Source organism: Melozone crissalis, unplaced genomic scaffold (genome assembly GCF_028551555.1).
Source record: "Melozone crissalis strain CALT ecotype California unplaced genomic scaffold, PUWL_Pcris_2 ptg000027l_1, whole genome shotgun sequence".
Taxonomy (NCBI): Eukaryota; Metazoa; Chordata; class Aves; order Passeriformes; family Passerellidae; genus Melozone; species Melozone crissalis.
The window spans coordinates 65240150-65257951 of record NW_026535805.1 but is presented as its reverse complement, the minus strand read 5'-3'; positions in this window follow the sequence as shown (position 1 = coordinate 65257951).

The following is a 17802-nucleotide window of genomic DNA, read 5'->3' as shown; positions in this document are numbered from 1 at the left end:
ATTAATAGTTAAGGTAAACAAGCACAGGCTGAGTTTAGGGCCCCACTAGATGAGCTATAAATCAAAGGTAGTGACCCATTTGGGTCATTAAAATCCCATGATCCTTTGTGTGAATGGAAAGACTTAGAACTATGGATCAAAGTTTATTCCACAATGCTTCAGGGATTTTTTGATATTTTTCACTATGATGGCAAGTAACCAAGATGTCAGCTGGAAAGCATTTAAGATACAGTGACTTCTTTGACAAAGAAAAATACATCATCATCTGTGACTTTTTCTCTTTTACCCTTTTCCAGTCTGTGAGAAAATTTGCAGCATTTTTCTGTCTTCTATAATTAATTTTAGGAAAAACACAAAGCTCTCAACTTCTTTGGGTGATTTTGCAGCCTGAATACCTCTATCTCTACCTTACCTACCCCACAATATCCTTAGATTTTTAACTCTGCCATGTCAAAACTTATACTAGGGACTCTGATCTGCTGCAAATGGTCTCTGAATACCAAGTAGGTAGACTGTTGACCATCCCAAAAATGTGTGAGCTTTGAAAGTAGAGTTGGTGGCACGATAGTCAAGCTGTTGCTGGCTACAAAGACCATGCTGACTACATTTCTGAAAAATTGCTGTTTGCTTGTACCCAACAAAGTCAAATGTGACTCTTCATTTTAACTTAAATATAAGAAATATGTGACAATGACAGATTTACCAGAAGGAATTTAAATAATTCCTGTATGTTTTGGAATTATGCTCTGACCCATTTTAACTGTTTCTGAATTAACTTTCCCATTATATTCCTGTGACATATTATTAAAATAAACTCATTGAATGATGATATTTCAGGTGGAGCAAGTCCTCATACTGTAGAATTGTACCACTTTCTTCCATGGGACAGAATTTATTCCTTTGGGCTGTTCCCAGGTAAAGCAGTACTATTTTCTTTGACCTCTTTCTGAGCTGGTAATATCTGGCTTCTGTCTGGTGTGTATTACACTTTCAAAATAAAAGGAACCTGTCTGTTTAGTTGAGGTAGAGTAAGTTGGGAGTATTTAAGTGAGCTTATTGTGATCTTCTTGTGTTTTGCGGTATTTTTAAACTTTTTCTTGGATTACTGCAAACTCTGGTGACAATTTTTCTTATGCTAAAAATAGACCCAAATAAATATATATACCTTCAGTGGAAGAAACCTGACAACAACAGGAAGAAGGAATTTAAGCGACTCAGATGTCTCTTTTTCCACAGAAACCTTAGAAATCTTCCTGCAGCAGACGTGGCTGTTGATTTCTCACAGTTGAGGGCACACTGCATAAAACCTAAATCATAAGTAATTTGGTTTAAAATAAATGAGGAAAATTATGACATGTGAAGTCCCTCATGCTTGAAAAAGTGTTCTGATGTTTTCCATGAATGGTGCAACATCTGCTCTTCCATTTTTGTATTAAATTACCAGAACCAACACTTCCATATATTTGTGTATACCCATATGGATCTAAGCTTTGAGATTTCAATGGGTAAAGTCAGACAGAGCTCTTTCTGTGATTCTGCTCTATTGATTTGCTTGATAAAGACATATTGAATTCTGGTAACATAACGTTGCATGTTATGATACACTCTGCTATATGTTGTTATTCCATATGCCAGATGAAGTTGGAGAATAGGATTTACACCACTTGATTTTAGATTTCTAACTGTAGTTAAATAGGTCCCTTTGTGGGGTTCTGGGGAAAATGGACTCTTTTGGGGTACAGTGCAGCTGGCCATTATATACATTCACAAACGGAGACAGGGCACTCTGAACCAGTGTCATGAGCTATTTATTCAGCACATCAGTCTCAGGACATTGTTAGGAAAATGGAGACAGGATGTTAACAGCTCTCTGATCCAAAGGGAATGCCAAGGGGGTGTTACATTACAGCATAGCATAAAGCTCCTCCAATACTCTTCTGACTTCAATTTTCTACTGAGGATGAGGATGAAGTTAATGCTCCATAAGCTTACAGCACCACAAACGTAGACATATAACACACAGATATCTGCATTAAGCTCAAGGAACTTTGCCAGGGCATGAAGGGGGCTGGAGGCTGTTGTATTCATATTTCTAGAGTCCCATACTGTTGTTATCAGATTTCTAGAGTCCCATACCTTCTCTCAGTGTTTTCTTATGGCCACAGATCTTCACAGCACAGACTCCTTCTTCTGCATATTACCCCTTCTTAGCCAGGGCTCCTTCAAGACTCTCCCCAACTGGTCAACCCACCTCACCCTTTTATCCCAATTATCTTCACTAGCCGCAGCTGCAGCCCAGTGAAGGACATTGCAGCTGCAGCCCATCAGGAACAACCGGAACCTCCCAGGGCAAGGCCACTTATACAATACAGATATTTTACTAGGACTCAAAGGCCACCTATACTGTAGGAGGCTGCTTGAGGGCAGTTGCTGGAGATGCTGGAGGCTGCCTGGGCTGGCAGGGCAGGGGCACTCAGGCAGTGCATGTCCCACCTCCCAGCCAAGAGCAGGGCAGCCAGGGGCAGTGTGGCAGCCCCAGCCCAGGCACTGGGTACATTGCTGGGGACAGGACAAGGCTGGACTGAGACATGAGTCTACAAGTGAAGTTCATGTTTCACATCAGCAGAAGACTGCCATGGGCATTACTGTGCACATCTGTAGCAGAGAGCAGGAGGGAAACAAGCTTGAGGGGGGCCAGCTTGAAAGCAGGTCCCAACCTAAAGAAATTTCAAAATGCATGCAAATGCTAGAGCCCTATTTTTTTTTTTCTGATAAAAATGTGGGGGGGGGCTTGCAATCTTTATGCAATCCTCTTTATCTTGTCAATATGAGGTCTCTCCCTGTTAAAATAAATTTAACAGCTGAGACACCTCCTGTGAAAGCTGTTTCCGGGTTATGCTAATTTGCGCTGCATCTTAAATATATATAAATTTTTGTTTAAGAGAATTTTTTATTTAATTAACTTGTCACTACAAAAAACTGATAGACAAGACTAAAATTTGTTTTAAAAAAATTAATAATAAATAATTATATGTCTACAAGATCTATTTTTCTGCAGGCTCTAGAAATACTTAGGAGACTGCTAGCCCAATCTGAACTAGGAGTAGCACTCTTACTCACTACACTTCTAAACAATTACAGCAATTTTTCCTTACTATAAAAGCTATGAATGAGATTTTAATTTTTTTTTTAGAAAAGGAAACAACACCAACACAAATTCTTCTGTTTTAATGGCAGAGCAGAATTAAATTTTCAGTATTTATTAAATATGTGAAATATAATCCTTCTATGCTATCCAGTTAGCCTATATATGTAAGATTATTAAACATGTGGGCATCTGACTCTTTTCCCTGTTTTTGAGACCCAAACTGCTTTCCTGGGTCCAATAATATCAGATCTACCCTCATATCCACCATGACTGATATTCCAAAATTCTTGCACTCATCCCAATTCTAGCCTATTATTCATGATGATGCTATTCAGATATATATGAGAAAAAGAATAAAAAATTAGACACACACACACACACACACACACACACACACATATATATATAAGAGTTTTCTGGTTTCTGAAGAAACTCCATTTTTTACATAGCACCAAAAATCTTAAGTAGTACTGTTAAAACAGGAAGAGTATTGTGACAGTAAGGTAATGCTAACTACAAGCCTGGATTTACTTCTGTTTTCCTGTCCTGAATCCATTGTCTTTGTTTCACTTCTCTGCCCTCTTTCTCCTGAGTATGCTGTCTGCAGCATTCCTTCAATACAGTTCAACAGAGAAAAACCTCTTGCTTTAACACTGATGTATTGGAAACCTCTAGGCATTTACAGGTAACTAATTTTTTTAATAAAGATTGCTCTCCTAATTTGTCTTTCATGCAAGACAGGACTTTACACAAACTACAGCCTGGAATTTTCCATGCTTATTCCAAAGTGAAACTACATTTACTATTGATCATTTCAACAGAAAACCTTGGTTCATTTTCATCAGAAAATATTTATAAATATTTATAGAAGGACATAATAGTCCAACAGCTAGATCAAGTACAGCAATCAAGCAGCTAAGCCCAGGCAGTCCTGAAACCTCAGTTCCTGGCTGAAGGAAAATGCATTTCTGCACCCAAGATCTGTCTTTTCTTTTGCAAATAGACCCTCATCCCATTACAGGTTGGAGAAAACAAGATTTCACAGGGACTCCACAGCTACATGCAACTCACCCCAGAAGACCAGGCCTGACTCTGTTAGAGTTGCACCATGGTGGACTGATATCCAGAGTTAGCAGCATGAGGAGGTCTTGATTTTGTATATAATTTTATTCCTGGTTTTATTACTATATGAGATGAATTGCTTATGTAGCATTTTTAAAGCATCTTTTTATTTTTTTCCCATAAGCTTGATAAGCCTGTTAAGCTTTGTTTAATTGCCCTCCCTTTGCAAAAAAAAGCTGTGATAAGTGGACTCTTTATCAAAATAAATCTTTTGGTGGTCCTGCAGGAAGTGCAGACTGCATCTCCATTAGGTGAGAGAAAAGAATCAATGTAATAATTCCTGTACTAATCTAATTTGCATGTTTGACCCATTTCTATGATCCCTGTTCATAACAGCCAACCTGCTTCAGGAGAATTGTATCAATGATGAATTAACATTTGCTTATCAGCATTCTCTGATTGCATTGTGTTGAATCCCTGCCTTAAATTCACAAAGCATGGAGAGAAACACCACTGCCAAGAACTTATTTTGTACTGAAAGACTATTCTGTGACTGCAGGTGAACAGGATTTAAATTCACCTTTTTTCTCTTTTAAGGTTTCCTTCCTTTCTTTCTTTCTTTCTTTCTTTCTTTCTTTCTTTCTTTCTTTCTTTCTTTCTTTCTTTCTTTCTTTCTTTCTTTCTTTCTTTCTTTTTCTTTCTTTCTTTCTTTCTTTCTTTCTTTCTTTCTTTTTCTTTCTTTCTTTCTTTCTTTCTTTCTTTCTTTCTTTCTTTCTTTCTTTCTTTCTTTCTTTCTTTCTTTCTCTCTTTCCTTTCCTTTCCTTTCCTTTCCTTTCCTTTCCTTTCCTTTCCTTTCCTTTCCTTTCCTTTCCTTTCCTTTCCTTTCCTTTCCTTTCCTTTCCTTTCCTTTCCTTTCTCTTTCCCCAAATTGCTGCTGAGGACTCATTTTGCTTTAAGGATCCTATCTGAACTGCTTAAATGTCCATAACAAGGAAAGCTATGTTTGCCATATGGTAAACCATATAGGGGGGTTTTATTACTTGTTTTACAGTAAATTACTCTGAAAAGGAGAATGACTGCAAAGTGTTAAAATTGATCTGTTTCCTTGCCAGTGCACATGTGGGTGTTTTCCTGCCTGTACACATACTCTTTGGCAAAATACTTGCCAATTAGTTGGAGTGAGATGAAAAACAGAGAAATTTCAAGGATTTTACAAAAGGATTATGAAAGCATCTCCTCTGCCCCACTTAACTGATATAAAAGAGTCAGAAACTCTTTTCAAGAGCTAAGGCTGAAACCTGAACTATCCAGACAGCCACCAGCATTGACATTCAGCCCTCAGAAGTTTCACAAAAGTACTCCAGTTACTCTGTGTAATTTTCCTGTTTCTTTTAATGTTTGAAAGCTGATTTAAATAATATATTTCTTTTATTTCCAAATTTTGCTCAATAATTTCTTTAGGCTTTACCTGAAATGACCCAGAAGATATGTTTTGATTCATGCTGAATTGCTCACTTTATTGGCTGTGTGAGTAGTTCAGCATGTTTCCTTTTTTTATTTTAAACAGAACATATTTTGTTAGCACATCAGGTCTGTTGAACATATTCAATAGATAGAATTAATCTAGTTTGTGAAGAGAAGCTGAAAAACAATGCCATGACAATGAAGACATCTCAATCCACCATATTGGCCGATTCAGCCAGTAAAGTCTAATGTCCCCAAAATTAAAGAATCATAAAAAATAATTCTAAAGTGAAATCCTACATCTGATCAAAGTTTATCTACAAGGAAGATATTTACTTAAATTCCTTAACAGAAGGGTGGGCATATAAACATAGAATTCTCCCGTTTCCAAATCCAGGGTAACAGTATAGAAAAGAGATAGAGTTGACAACAAAGTGTCTATATAAAGTCCTGCAAATGCACTGGGACTTTCTTACATGTTTTACCAATGATTTATTCATTAGTTTTGAGCAAATTATTGGGGTTTGGTTTCAATATAAATAAGTAGAATATTTGAATATTTGAATCACTGCCAGAGGCAACTTGTAACATGCTAATAAAAAAAAAAAATATTCTCACCCAGGAACTTGACACCAAGTGAATTCTTCTTTCCTTCCACATGAGGTACCACAGAAAGGAGGATTACAAATAAGCCTTGGAGACTAGGGATATCAACAGAACACTGCATGCAAATTGGGGTACAAACCTGCTTGCAGACTGTTCTCTGAGCTGAATACTAAATTAAGCAGGAAGCTCGTGAATCTGTATGAGATTGGATTTAGCTGTTTTTGGACATTGTGGGTTTTAGCAAACCCATGAAAAGACAGATGACAACTGTGCTCTGAAAAAGGTAAGGGGCATGGACTTTGGCATGCAGAAAATGTTTTTTTAAAACCCAAAGTAAGAAAAGATGACTGGGTGCAGGAATCTATCAGCAAGTTGCAGAAAGAGCCATTGTTACAGAGTAAATGCTGAGAAAGATGCACAAAAATTGCAAGTGGAGCTCATAGTTCATGGTATACATTGTATAACAGTAAAAGTTACTTTGAGAAAAAAATAAAATCACAATGTAAAAGACAGAGAGAGAAAGAAAGAGAAAACTCTCCTCAGTGGCCAGCAGGAGGAGAAGTGCTGGAGGTTCCCAGGTAAGCAGGCACCCCAAGGCTCCTCTCCAGTGCAGCAGGGTTTCCCCATAGCGCTCTTGCAGTAGAGACACAAGCTTTATGTTTGAACCCTTGTTGATGGCTCCTGACTATGTGATCTTATCTCTGATGTGTTGACTGGGGCTGCTGCTGCATCCTCACTGCTACACTCAGTATTAAGCATATTATTGGTTCTCCAATTTACCCTGAAGACCCAAAAGAGGTGCAAATAAGTCAGATTGAGTTTTTCTCCTGCCTGGCCCAACTGCTTCCTTTGAGAGCCCACCACAGCCACGTTACCAACTTAGCAGGAGCAAGGCCACGAGAACAGATCATGGAGAGGAAAATCCAGGCTCGGGGAGATCCTTCCAAGTGGCTCAGGTGATGAGCACCCCACCACTGCTGGGGGAAGGCAGGCTGCACACCTGCAAACAGGAGGCTCCCAGTACAAAGGAGGCTTTCTCATCCCAGGCACTGTGCAACACTCTGCAAGCACACAGCAAGTTAGCACCGAGCGCTGCCATTGTCTGATGAGGCTGAAGAGAATGAAAATTCTCTTCTGAGCTGTGAGTCATAAAACAATTTTGTTATTGCAGCCATTAATCAGCCTCGGCTCTCCAAAATTAGATACTTGGGATCAAACCAGCAAAAAATTTTATACATGTGTTTGGAATTCAGGCGAAGCTTTAGATACAAAATTTAAGTACTCTTTTCCTTGTCTTTAGGACCATCATAATCTACCTACCACGTGAAAACCTTAAAATGTCTTAAAAGACAATGGAAAAATTCAGAAAAAAAATCACTATTTTGGGAGCATCCAGACACTTTTGAACTTCTTTTAGCAAAGAGTTTGTATAGTTTCTTCTTACTTTAAACATTTTAGAGTTTTAGTATCCTTTATCATGATCATAATGATAATATCATAAGACAGAGTATGTTAAAATTTCATATGTGGGCTCTTCCAGTGCTTGCAGTGAAATAAATAAAGAACAGTATTGCATTTGCTCTGGAAAATCCAAGATGTGCCCTTAGCTTCTTTGTGAACAAAGCCAAACAGCTCTATTCTTCTCTGATGCCGGACAAATCTTTAGTAAAAATAAAATAAAATAAAATAAAACAAAATAAAATAAAATAAAATAAAATAAAATAAAATAAAATAAAAATAAAACCCAACCAACCAAACACCCCCACAAACTGAGATACTCTCTCAAAGTCAGATATTTTAACTTCAATAAAGCAATAAATGCTTTATTCTCAGCCACTTACACATGCACTTGCAACATATCTTCCTTGCTCTCTATTCATCCCAATTGCCACTTTAACATACTAGCAATTTAGAATCTTTAGAGATTCTGCAGTTTGGTAATCTTTGTCCAAAAAAACAAAATTATTAACCTATAAGAAATACTTATTAATAGTTTAAAAAATGCAGATTAAATTAATTACATTTATACCAATGCTTGGCAATATTTCTTTTTTTTTTTTTGGTATTTATATCCTCAATGATCTCTACACATGACTCATGGTTAACACACTTTGTCTTGATTACAGCTAGCTTTTCATGCTAGTTTGAAGGTGACTTTTTAGCTTTCTCATGTGCACAGCTATATGCAAAAAAGTCCGTGAATTTTTTTACATTTTTAATTAATTTGACTGTATTTTCAGAAAAGTGAGGTCATTTTTACAGCTGTTGGTTGAGTTAATTTTAAACACAATCCCATTGCACTCTAATAAAATTTGCATAGAATTACAAAATGAGTCAATTCACTGCACTGTCCACTCACCTGGTTCACACTTCCTAAGTTTACCTATGAGGATGTGCTGAAAACCTTGTTTTGTCTATTTTAGTTACTTCTCCTTTCTGAGCTTCTCTCTTGATTTTCAGGCACCAGTAGAATATGTGATTTTTCACATCAAATGCTCATTTGAAAGAAGATATGTGAAAAAAATATATATATAAAATATTTTTGTATTTAATAACTGTAGAAGACAATCTGTAAATTCATTTTTTTAAAAAAAATTATAGTCTTGTTTGTTGAATACAGCAATTAGAAAATAACCAAAACCAGAGTGAATGCAAAATACTTGTCCTGAGGCTTTTGAATTGTTACAAACATGAAAGCATGCATAAATCAGGGAAAAAAACCCCATACTCTAATACCATCTAGACCAGAGATAAAGGAAGGATTTAGTTACAAAGACTGACAAAATATTTGAGCTGTGTCACTGCCAATGGATATCAAAAATATGTTGTAACTAGTCACACTGAGGCTTTCCCAACTTCACTGTGCCTTCATAGTGTCGTGGTTTGACCGGAAATGGGACAGCTGGGATATGTTGTTTTGCTGTGGTTACCAATGGGGGGTTAGATTTTAAGATGAGCACCTAGTTTGACCAGTGCGGCATTTGGATCCGCCTCTTGAGACTACGAACCCAAGGGGTTAAAAGCAGGGCTCTTGTCCTTCGGAGCCCTCTTGGGATTTCCGGCGTGAAGGAGTCTCTCCCCCGGCCCAGTTGCTGGCTGGGCTGGGGGAGGGGAAAGCCACGTGGCCCATCTACGGTAGGCCCGGGTTCGGAGGAAGGGTGGGGGGAGCATCGAGCGACCTGTTTATGCCCCCCCCCCGGAGACGGAGAGAATGCAGCCTGTGCTGGAATTGGAACTGTTACCTTGAAACTTGATATCATGTGCCGGCAGCACGGCTGGGAGGAGAAAGGGGGGGCCGGCAGCTAGTAGCCCTGCCGTCTGGATGAGCTTTTAACCCTTGTGGAGAGTGAAGACCCCCAGAACATTGCCTTTCCTGGGAAAGGGATAGGAGTGGAAGATGAAGGAAGAAAATCAGGCCAGTAAGGAGGGTCTGGCAAAGGGAGAAGAGAGATGTTGAAGGAATGGAGGAAGATGGAGTGGCAGTTTTTGCTGGACTCTTTTTTGTTGTATATCCATGGACTCTTTCCTGGTGATGCAGAGGCTGTATTGCAGGGGGAAGCAGAGGCTCGGCGTCAAGAGAGTTTGGTTTTGAGACCCCTCGGCCCCAGGGGGTATAGAAGAGATGGGGGGGACAAAGGTCCCAGGGATGTGACTGTGCTCTGCTTGGAACGAGACGAGGCATTCTTAAAAGGCCCTGAAGGCAGGCCCCTGCCCCATCCCATGCCTGGTGGTGAGAGCACCTTGGCATGGAAAGGAGATGTCACGAGATAGCAAGACTCCGGGCGGATTGCTGATTGTGACAAGAAGTCCGTGGCACAAGGAAGGACTCCGTCTATCCCTTATGAGCCGAAGATTTGATTTTTTTTCCTAAAGGGTGGTGCCAGACCGAGTGTGGATAATTTTTTTGGAAATGTAAATGTGTTTGGGAATTTGGTGGGAGGAGGATAAGGAAGTGTTTCTGTGTAGTTTTCATTCTCTTTGTGTGTGTAGTTTAGTAATTGTGTGTGTAGTCTAGTAGTTGTGTGTGTAGTTTAGTTAATAAACTTCTCTTTATGTTTAAGTTGGAGCCTGCTTTGCTTATTTCCTGGCCACATCTCACAGCAGATATCAGGTAAAAGGTATATTTATGGGGGCTCTGGCTTTGCCAGGCCAAAACCATAACACATAGTTTTTCTTTCTGTTGTCAAATTCACACTGTGTTTTCAAAGGGACTGTTGAACACTGCCCTGTTTCTGCATTGTAAGACACAACAGCAATGTACTGTGGTACAATGGACTTACTTTAAGACATTATAAGATAACAGGGAACTTCTAATGAGCTCCATTTATCACTTGGAAGTGAAAAATTCACCCACACTATAACAGAGAGAGAAAATATTAAACTCTTGCTACTGAAAAAAAAAACCAAAGAAAACTCAAGTGGTCTTGAACTCTTGTTTCTTGAGGTAAAAAGAATCAATTACATGTTCTATAGGGTCTGTAATTTAAATGTAGAACCACAAACAAATACTCAGTTTAACTCCAATAGTGTTGCTAGTTCTGCACAGCACAACATAGAGACAGCGTCACGCTTCTGGATGTGTCATTGAGGAGCCAACTTTGGGGTTCTTCCCTGCCAAAAGCTACACAGGATGTTGCAGATATGCCCACAGGCTTCTACAGATTTTTGAACTCACCACAAGACTGACAAATTGACATCTACTTCACATTACCCCCAGAAGGCACCATTCAATAGCAGGGCTGACATTGCTCATTATCAGCAACATGTATCACACACACTACACGCTCAGCAAATGTGCAGATGTTGTCAAATTAGGAATGACACCAGATCAGATGGTATCATCTGTAGCAGAATAAACACTGTCAAACCTGTAGGAAGCTAACAAGCAGATGCAGCTCCAGGACTGCTGCAGACAAGAGTGGTCAGTATAAAGAAGGCCCAGGCTTGCGGTTGATGTTTTTCTCACAGTAATCCATGTTTTGATCCATATCACTAAAAAATTTATCATGTTGGGGCTTCAGGCATCATTTCCAGCACCCAGTGTGATTTGCTCCAACATTGCTCCAAGACTGACTTCTGAGATTAAGATATTAGGATGAAAAGCACAAAAAAAGAGGAATAATTCTGAATTACAGCTGAATTTAAAAGGTGTACAGTGACTAGGGCATAGGGCCACATATTGCGCACAAGAAGAAAGTACTGGAGGCCATAAGCAATGCTGATTTGTGTGGAAAAAAAGATACAAGCACATAGCTAAGCAAGCAAAGCACAAACACAAGGGACAAAAGTCACAGACAATCTTTAAAATATCCCTACTTGAATTTTCTCTCTTAATAAATTGTTTTGTTGCTGTTGCTGCTGATTTTACGTAGCAAATATTTTCTTATTATTATTTCAGCCTGATTTTCTCTACCTTCCTGTTGCAGATCTTTAGGATAAGAGACAATAAAATTCTGCTAGAAGCAGGAAATTAGCTTCTAAGAGTAAAACTATGCAGCACTATGAAGCTTTCTTAGAGATCGAGATAGCTGATCCACCCTCAGCCCATGGGGACCCACAGGGAATGCAGAGATCCACCCTCAGCCCGTGGGGATCCACAGGGAATGCAGAGATCCACCCTCAGCCCGTGGGGGAGGTGCCCATGCTGGAGTGGGTGGAGGCCTGGGGGAGGCTGTGACCCAGTGGGAGACCCAGTGGACAGAGGGCCCCTGGTTCCAGGCTGGAGCAGCCTGTCCTTGGAGGACTGACCCCATGGAAGAGTGACCCAGGCTGCAGCAGTTTTGGGAGGACTGTGTGCCCATGGGAGGGACTCACATTGCAGCAGTTTTGGCAGGATTTCCGCTCATGAGATTTGGAGCCACGCAGAAGAAATTAATGGAGAACTGTCTCCCATGGGAGGGACCCCATGGTGAAGCAGGGGAAGGCTCTCTCCCTGAGCGGTGGAAGAAAACCTTGGGTGATGAACTGACCAAATCCCCATGCCCTGTCTCCTGCACTGTCAGTGGGGAGGAGGGAGAGGTTGGGGGAAAAAGGTGGTTTAAGGGCTTATTTTACTTCTCATTATTCTCCTCTGATTCTGTTAGTAAGCTGAACCTGTTTTGCCCTTGGAGTGTTTTCTCTCAGTCCTTATCTCAACTCATGAGCCCTTCATTAATGTTTTTCTCTCCTCTGCCCAGCTGTGGCAGAGAAGGGTGAGCCAGCAGCTTTAGTGGGTGCCGGGCATTTGGCCAGTGTCAAACCATGACACCCTCTCTCCCACATTTGTATGAGAATCAGGATGTCCCACAATGTTGAAATCCACCTCAAGTTCACAACTTCCTCCTGCCTCTACTTCCTCACCAGCTCTTCTAGCTTTGACAATATCAACACTGTGGACAGATACATATCCCTGGTATACTGGTAAGCAAAAGAATACATTTAAAATTTAAAAAATTTTGCAACCACTGGAAATTCTACTCTTGGTCTCAGTGAGACTGAGATGTCTGCCTGAATAAGCAATAAATGCTGGCCTGTTGATTCTAATAATCCTCTTCACAATTAATTAATCTTCATTTTCTTAAGCATACTTTAAGTGGTAGCACAATTTCCAGTTCACTGTGTCACATGGGCACTGCAAACAGGCAGTCTTAACACTGATAGTATAAAGGTGCTTTAATACTTATTAAGGCAACATATTTTATCATTGATATTTGCAAAGAATTACCTTGGTAGAAATTAAGTCTAGATTTCCATGAGTCACATAAACAGGTTTCTGTCATGAACCATCCTTGGCCTCCTCTGTACATATTTAATCAGCAGAGACATACAGATTTAGGCTTGCCTGGCTTATAGCCACATGTCATTGGAGTAGGGCCCAGTGTTGGGAATCAAACTTTCTGACCAAAGACAGCTTGAGTGAGAAATCACTAGTTTGCAGCTCCTGACAGACAAATTCCTATGTATGGGACTCCATAATACTTTGTCTATATTGATCCTGACTATGCAGTGTGAATTGCTAATCTAAAACTCTGGAAATCCCTGTATTGTGCTCTATTTAGCTGCGTAAATGTGCGTGCCATTTATTGAAGAGCTTTTACAGTGATGGTTGTTCAGCATGGTTTCAGGCAATAGTATTGGGGAGAAAGAATAAAGAGGGATTCTGGAGATGATACATCTGTGATCAGCCAGCTCTACCAAAATTTTCAGGCAGCATTACAGATGAATATTACAACTGCTTGTCTCAGTTATGTGAGTTGTTTTCATTGTGTAGCAAATCTTCAGTATCAGTGTGAAGTTTTATAACTTTTAAGATATGTCTTTATATGATTACCATATTAATGGTTTCTTGTATGGAATTGCCATTGATTTGGGCAACATCCTGGGGAAACTTCTATGGAAGCTTCATTTGTAAATACTTTCATAAATCATTTTATTTGTTTAAGTAGTCAGGGAAAGCAATCACCAGTATAACTATCTACCATCCTCCATGGCATAGAGACAATTTTTCCTTCATCAAGAAATACTGAGGGAAGAAGGAATTAAGACAGCAGCAACAATGACCATTTGGAGTGTGGTTGTGAATGTCTGTGAGAATTGTGAAAGCTTTAGAGATAAAACTAAAAAACAAAAAGAATGAGGAGGTTTTAAACTATTTCCAGTGATTTCAGACACATGCCATGTAAAGTCTGCCCTAAACAATGAGAGATAGACAGTGATTTAGACTCCAGATATTTTTGTGAATGAACTTGATCATGTCATAAGCAGTTGACAGAAAATTGACACAGCAGTATTCAGAAAATACTGAAGATAAAAAAGAGAGGGGAGAAGAAGGCGGAGTACAGAAGGAAGGAGGAAGGATGGTATAAAAAATTTTCATTGCCACAAGTTGTAGCGATATTGGAATAAAAAGTAGAAGTAGATTCTTTTAGCTAAATGAAAGGCACATGAAGTGGGAAAGGAAGAAAACTAATTCACAGAAGAAAAATCGCTAGCATTGTTGGAAATTAGCTGAGTCAGGGATGTTAATCTTTCATTTTCAAAGCAAAACTTACGTGCCACTGTAATAATTTATCCAGCTCTGAAGTATCAAGAATTCATAAAATCATTCAGGCTGGATGGGAGCTCACACCGACTGTACTGTGATCTTCTGCTCAAAACAGTCTAAACCAAGTTCAGACAAGGTTTCTGAGGTCTTTGGCCAAGTGGGTCTGTAAAACTTGCAAGAAAGGGAATTATGGAATCTCACTGGGCAGCTTGTTCCTGTTTTGCATACTGACTTGTTGTTCCACTCACCATGGACTTCAGCAGAAAGCCTGGCTCCCTGTTCTCTGTAACTCCTTGCATACATTGCAAGGCTCTTGTCAGGTTCCCTCAAGGCTGTCTCTGCTCCAGGCTGCACAGTTCCATCTCCCTCAGCCTCTTCTCTCAGGGCAAGTGCCCCCACCCCCTAAGTATGTTAGTTCCCTCCAATGAACTCATTCCAGTTTATGCTGGAGTCTCTCCTGGACAGAGTAGACCAGAAGCTATTTAACAAGTGCTGAGGGAAGGAGAGCAATCCCTTCACCCCTAGCACAGCCCGGGACACTGTTGATTGCTGCTGGTGCCAGGGCTCAGTGATGGCCCAGGCTCAGGCTCAGTTCACTGCCCGCAAACTTCATGAGGGTTTATTCTCCCTCCTCCTCCTGCACTTTGCCAGTAAAGATAAACAGAGGAGAGTGTCCTGAGGGGCTTCACCTGCTTCAGGCATTGAGGTGGAGCACAAGGCACTGACCCATACTGCCTGGGCTCAACAAATGGGGCAGTTTCTCACCCTGCTGGAAGTGTCCCAGTCTGGACAGTGATACATCTACAGCTAAATATAAGAATCAGTGTTTAACTAGGCCTCTCAGACTGAAGATGTGCAAGACAAGCAAGGAGCTCCTCATGCTGAGAACAGTCTGTGGTAAGTGCAGTAACACAACTGGGTGCTGCAGGTGTTGAGCCAAATGTGAGCAAAGTAAAACTCCTCACTGGTCTGGATGATTTCATGAGAGTTTTGAAATCATTCTGCAGAAGGCCATAAATTTGCCAACATCAAGCACCTTAATATTTCTAAGCACCTATTGGAAGCTTTCACTCATCACAGTCCCCCCATGGGTCTTATTCATAAAATGGCAAGTGTCCAAGTATATCTGTTATTTTATAATTACTTTCAGTATTTTTCATGTCAACACTGAAATGCAAATTAATGCAAATGTTATTGTAAGTTCTGCTACATTTTAAAACTAAATGAATATACCGTGGATGGCATTGCATGTCATGGGAGCCACTCTGACTGAACAGGCTGTTAGAGAAAATGATACTGCATGCAATCAAGATCCTCTGCTGCTGAGCTCTGCCCAGAAATGCAACTACATCTGACAAGTGGAGCTGAAAGAAAGTCCCTGAAGCCAGTACAGACATTTCTTTCCTCCAAACCTTTGCCATTACAGCTGAAATTTCAATACATCACTCTAAATGAAAAAAGGTGGGGGGAGAAGTCTCTGTTCTTCTGTGCTCTGTCTTTGACTACCTAGTTCATAATTGCCTTCATTTGATATTATTAGAGCAACACTTAAGGTGTCTGAACCAAAGCCTGTGTTACACTGCTAATCTGCAGCGTTTATTGCAGGGTGAACATCCTGAAGACAGAAATGGTTTAACTGTAGATCAGATTTACCTCTGCTGATAGGTACATCAGGCACTGTAGGCTGGCTGGGAGATTGGTATCTCTAATATTTTTCATTCCTCCTTTTTGTCATTTAGATGTATTTGTTTCAGTGAAAAAGCATGAATTATAGTAAAATGATCCCACTGTTTTTTCTCTCAACTTCAATCTTTGAAAACAAAATGAGGAAAACTTCTTTGGTTTTCCCCTTTCTCATACAAGTGAAGCTAATATTCACCTAAATGAGAGCCATGTGGTTGAGTTTATGACATCATTTTGAGTTAGTATATCTAGTGTTTAAAAAAAAAATTAAGATCACAACTTAGTTATGTGGTAATTTATATCTGATGTAAATGTGTATTTGAATAAAAATTATTTCTGTGGAAAAAATATGTTATAAAATCAAAATTAAATTCTGTTACTGAATTAAGGGACATACTTACGAATTTCCTCACATAATTTTTATTCTACAGATATGTCTCTGAATTCTCTGTACTTACTCATAATTTAAAAACCTCTGCAGTGCTGGCTGATTCACTCAGGCTTTTCAGCTCTTCAAAGTTGTAGAAACAATTGTTCAGGACTTATACCTGCTCCTTTTAATCATTAAAAATAAAAATGATGTATGAGCTGGTGAATCTTTGCCCTTGAGAAGATGGGATTTTCATATTTATGGCTGAAGTTCACTTGTATCCAACCTCATTAGTTACACTTTTCAAAAGACTTGTATTTTGTTTCATACTGTAAGTTATGAGTCTAGGAGCCCTATTAAACCAAACACTACTGTTTTATATATAGTTCAGATGAAAATATACCTCATAAAAATACCCATTAAGTAGAGACTATCCACATTAAGATATAAATAACAGTGAAATTTAAAATGGGAAATTCAACAGAATTTTACTTTTACATCAAAATTCTAAATTAGCGCTATTCTGGACAGATATATTTAGGCTAACTGCATATCTTCCAGTTTAATTGCAACATTCATACTTCTATTATTGCTAAAAATATAGAGAACAGATCAATGCTATAATATAAAGTAGATAAGGTATTTTATCAGAGGTAGGAACTACTTAAATTAACTAGCCTTTATCTGTGCTATTAATTTTTTTTCTTAATTAATTATATGCTAAAAATACTAAATAGTTCTTTTATGGTAATGATGCTAATTTGTATTCAAGTGTCCTTCTGTAATACAAGATATTCTTTGCTTTTTCTAGCAGTTATAGGAAAGCATGCAAATGAAAATACAGTGACTTCATCTGAACATATGGAAGAAATGACATAGCTGTATTTTTCAGGACTGTATTTGGTCTGCTGACAATTATGTTAAACTTGATTTATTAGTTCCATTAAATTGGGAGCCATCAATTAGGTCAGATCCCTAAATGCAGTAGTTTGGCATTAAACAGTACCATGTACTCTAGGATGGGCCTGCTTGAGCACAGAGGTGACAGTCTCTAATCTTTTTCAATGTGACCCATTTTGTGATTCTTTGAAATAAAATATCAGACTGGGTTTTTTGGTATGTCTGAGGACCTACCCTCTGTATACATGCTGTGGGTCAATCTAGCAAGCTCCTTATCCCACGCACTCTGCACCTTCTGAAATCTCTCGTCTTCCATCTTGTCTGAAATCTCTTGTCTTCCATCGCACAGACATCTGCCAAGCACAGACCTGGAAGGAGGAGCTGCAGCATTTGCGACCTGAAAAGAAACAAGAAAAACATTTTAATTCCAGAACAGATAGCACAGACAATATGCAATAAAAACACAAACTCCTCAAGAACCTTTTAGATAAGGGGGCTGGTGCCTCCAGGGAATAGGCAGGGACAGGACAGCACCTGCCCTCCTCT